The sequence below is a fragment of the Pan paniscus genome, chromosome 5 (assembly GCF_029289425.2).
Source record: "Pan paniscus chromosome 5, NHGRI_mPanPan1-v2.0_pri, whole genome shotgun sequence".
Lineage (NCBI taxonomy): Eukaryota > Metazoa > Chordata > Mammalia > Primates > Hominidae > Pan > Pan paniscus.
The window spans coordinates 47,266,179-47,270,868 of NC_073254.2; positions in this window are offsets into that span (position 1 = coordinate 47,266,179).

Consider the following 4,690-nt stretch of genomic DNA (forward strand, 5'->3'; position numbering starts at 1 on the left):
AAATGCCTAAGAGAAGGGTGACCCTGGAAATGTCTTGACTCTAGGAAGATCTTCTAACCACTCCACGTGGTAATAAGCACAGTGTTGACAGGTGTGAGGACTGAAGTGGGAGATCAAAGAGGAAAAGCCACAAATGAGGGTGTAGGGGGCAGTCAAGAGAAGCTCCCAAGGAAGCATGATCTGTGTAAATGCAGATTCTCTGGGTATTGGAAGATCCTTGGGAACAAATGCCAAGAAGACACCAACTTCCTTTATCAGCATCTCTCAGAATCCATGCCCTGTGGGTAGTTACATGTGAATATCAGAGTCGCCCTCCACTGCCAGAGAGACCCAAGGCTTAATCTTGTATCTAATTTGGAAACAAAAAAAATGTATATGATGAAATTATTCTGTAATTTTGCTTGTAGCAGCCTCAGTTATCTTAAATATTTCTCCAACACATTATTTTCTTTATTAACTGTTACTATGCCCAAGGCATTCATCACTCTGACACTTTCATAATGGATTATGAGGCTTGTACCGATTTATTTATGTGTCTGTTTGTTTGTTTTTTAGAGATGCAGGGGGGTCTCACTGTGTTGCCTAGGCTGATCTTGAACTCCTGACCTCTAGTGATCCTCCCGCCTGGGCCTTCCAAAGTGCTCAGATCATGGGCATGCACCCAGCCACATTTTTAACCTATATAAATAGAGATGGGGCGGGGGGAAACAAAAAACTCCAAAGCATTTTTCCTACTGTCTCACACAGTTACTTCTGACATCAGGTATGTGGCGATTTTTCCCCCACACCAAGCAATTCTCCAGCAGACACCAGCTGGGTGTCCTCTAAATCAATTCAATTCTGACACTACCTAAAAATAGCATCAGAGCCCACAGATTGAGGGCTCAGTCATGCAAAACTGCCCGCCTCCCACTTCAGATGCCAGTTGCTAGTAGGCTGTCACCTGTGCTTCTGACCATCCAATTATAGATTGGAGGTTCCCACAAACCTCTCCTCAGGTTCAATTAATTTGCTAGAGCAGCCCAAAGAACCCAGGGAAACACTTACTTACATACACTGGTTTATTACATAGGATATGACAAAGGATACAGATGAACAGATTGATAAAGAAAAACAAAACACATAGGACAAAGTATGGGGGAAAGAGTGCGGAGCTTCCACACCTTCTTCAAGAGCCTACCCTCCAGGCATCTTTCCATGTTCTGCTATCTGGAAACTCCAAACTCTGTCCTTTTGGGTTTTAATGGAGGCTTTGTTATGTCAGCATGGTGGGTTGATTAAACCATTGGCCATTGGCAGTCAACTCAACCTTCAGCCCCTCCTTTCTCCCCAGAGATTGTGAGTGGGCTGAAAATCCCAACCCTCTAATCCTGCCTTGGTCTTTCTGGTGACCAGCCCCAGCCACCAGTCACCTCATTAGCATGCAAAAGACACTCTTATCACTCTGGAGATTCCAAGGGTTTTAGGAGCTGAAAGGCAGGAACCAGGGCCAGAGACCAAATATATACTTCCTATTATATCACAATATCACATTCACTAGCTTGGGTCAATCAGTTGCATTATTTGTGTATGATGTGAAGTACTCTTTTTTTAGCCACAAATTTATCTCTTTCAAATTACCAGGTAGGAAGTCAAAGGGAAAATTCCTTTTTTCACTTTTGGAAAACTAATGAATAAACTAAATTAGTAATTGCATGCTATTTCCACTTCTGTAAAAATGATATAGACCCTATATGCCTGTTATGAATAATAGATGAGCTTTGCAATGAAGAGCTATACATGTTACTTTTTATTAGAATGAGTATAGCTTCAATTTTTATGTGACTATCAAAAGAGAAATGTGCTTCTTTTTTCTAATTTAGAGTTTATCTAATAATGGTCCATGAGCTTCTGTGACCTCTCTTTAAACTAAGGTACATCTCACCATTTCAACCCCTGCCTCTGTGTCCTGCTCAGGGATTCACCATCTCCCTATACAAGGGATCCCCGACCTAGCAAGCTCATCTACAAACAAATAGTCTTATTCTTGGAACAGAGTTGCCAAAAGCAGAGGCACACAGAAAAAAAAGTCTGTATTTGAGAGCTCAGGAGAGAGAGGAGCCAAAAGAAACATCTACCAGCAGCTAATGATTTGGTTCCTGAAGGGAGTCACTTCCCTGAATAAGAATACAAGTAGGTACTCTCATCGGTACTTCTTCCTTATCTGTAGGTACCTGAGATGACTGTGTCCTCTAAAGCTTCTGTGATGCTAGATGCACCCAACATCATTTTCTGTAATTGAGCATCATAGCTTTCCCCTGTGATCCTCTGGCTCTATTGTGGGAAGATAGTCAAAAAAAATCATCTTTTAAAGTAGGAATAAACTTCTTTTTACAGAATCAGCTGCCCTTCCTCTGCGCTTGTGGTTTCCATTACTATAAAAAAGAGCACTGAAGTCCAAAGAAACTACTGTGTATTTCCCTTTTGGGGCCCTGATGTCCTGCCCATGGCATTCATGCCCCCAAAATTGTTTCATGTCACCATGAAATTGCCTCCACATGATGCCCATCTTTTCCCTTCACTCATATTCTCAACATTTCCAGAACCAAAGAGAGAGAGATGGAGAAACAGAGAAGTTCTCACCTCAACACCACCTTTTCCTACAGAATATGTGGCACCTGTATTTTGTCAGAGAAGACAAACGCGTTGTTCCTCAGATTGGTAGGACTCATGGGCATTTCATCCTCATAATATGAGGTTGTATGCAGACAGTACCTCCTGGTATCAAGAAGCCATGTGAGTTACACCACAGAGGAGAGGAAGTTAGGGGTTTCAAATATTTCAAAGAATAAGGAAGCTAAGTCATACTCAGAAGTTAAGAAGAACTTTGGGGAGAGAGGAAGTCAAAATACAGAAATGCATTCAAAAAAAAGTTTGGGATGTAGAGGAGGATGGGATCACCATGAGACAGCTGTCCAATGCCCATGATAGTTCCTGTTACAGTAAGCCACGTCTTCAGATAGAGAGAGAAAAGGCCACATGTATACTTGCCTTGTATGAATGAGCACTGTTCTTTAATGAATTCCATCTCTTCCCCTCTTTTCAGTCCCTTCATCCTCATTGTAATAACAAGACTGCTGGTGATGTGGCCATGCAGAGCTCTTGTCCCTCATGTTCTTTCCACCTCAATCTTTCACTTTTCTCTATTTCTGCTTCTCCTGTTGCTACCTGGGCTCTCCCCAAGGGCTGCTCCTCACCGGGCAGCTAGTTACACGGCCACCACCACCCTGCCATCTACGCAGAGGCCCTCCATCTCTCTGTGACCATTTTGATGAGATCTCTTTTTTTCATGGCATCCATCTTGGCAGTAGCAAGTTCATAGCCCGGAGTAAGAGGATTACCTGTTTGGATGCACAAAGGAATTTAAACCCCATTAAAATTTGTGACCCAAATCATTGTTTATGCTTAACAGAAATAGCAGCAATAAGACCGATTAAGGAATTATCTCACATACTAAAACAGAAGACCTATCATTTTGTGGGAGGTAGTAGCCATGAATCCAAATCAAGCCTAGTAGTAGTACATTCCCCAGCGTGCTCAGAATATGCATAGAGAGTTTAAATCAAGGCATAAGAGTTTCCAACCCTTCTATCTGTATGGCCAAGCCCCATTCATGTTAGTGCTGGAAGCATTCTTCCTGGATCTCGTTGGTTTCTCAGGTACTTTTTCTCAATGTCTCCATTTAAAAATGTTTATACAGAGTTATGGTTTCTGCTTGGGCATGCAGACAACTGGAAACAATGATGCTCCCTTGCAACATGAAAGAAATCAGACAAATTGCAAGGTTGCAATTTTTTTCAACCCATCACAGAGCTGGGGTTGAGCTTCCAACTAGCTTGAAATCTAGGAGAGTTGTCGCCTGAGTGCTTGCTTACCCTAAGGCAGGTACAGCTGGGCACTGGTAAGAAGAATTTAGCTGGAATCATTTAAAAATTGACTGAGGTCAAATGTGGGCTGGAAAGAGTGCAGAGCCCCAGGGGCTCACGAGTATAGAGGGGTTCACACCTTCTTGCAAGCTTTGTATCCGGGAATGCCAGTAGGTGTTCACAAATAAAAAATGGGAGAGTCCTGAGAAGGCATTCTGCATGCTTTTCAAGGAAAAGAATAAATAGAAGTTAAAGGCTTTATACATCGATGTGCATCAAATGAGTTAATTAGCAGAATATAAGGGAAGCAAAGACTTTACTATCTCATGTTGAGAGCAGACTACATACTCAAACCCTATTTCGTCTGTTTTGTTTGTTTGTTTGTTTGTTTGTTTTGAGATGGAGTCTTGCTTTGTCGCCCAGGCTGGAGTGCAGTGGCGCGATCTCCTCTCACTGCAACCTACGCCTCCCCATTAGCAGGGATTACAGTCGCACACCACCACACCCGCCTAATTTTTTTTTGTATTTTTAGTAGAGAAGGAGTTTCACCATGTTGGCCAGGCTGGTCTTGAACTCCTGACCTCAAGTGATCTGCCTGCCTCGGCTTCCCAAAGTGCTGGTATACACATGTGGGCCACTGCGCCCAGCCTCCTTCGTTGATCTATTATCGTTCTTCTCTAATATTCTCAATCTTACTTAATTCATTAACGTGATATATGTTGACATCTCATTAAATATGTCTCTATTTATGACATACTCAACAACATGTGTGTAGTGTTATAAAA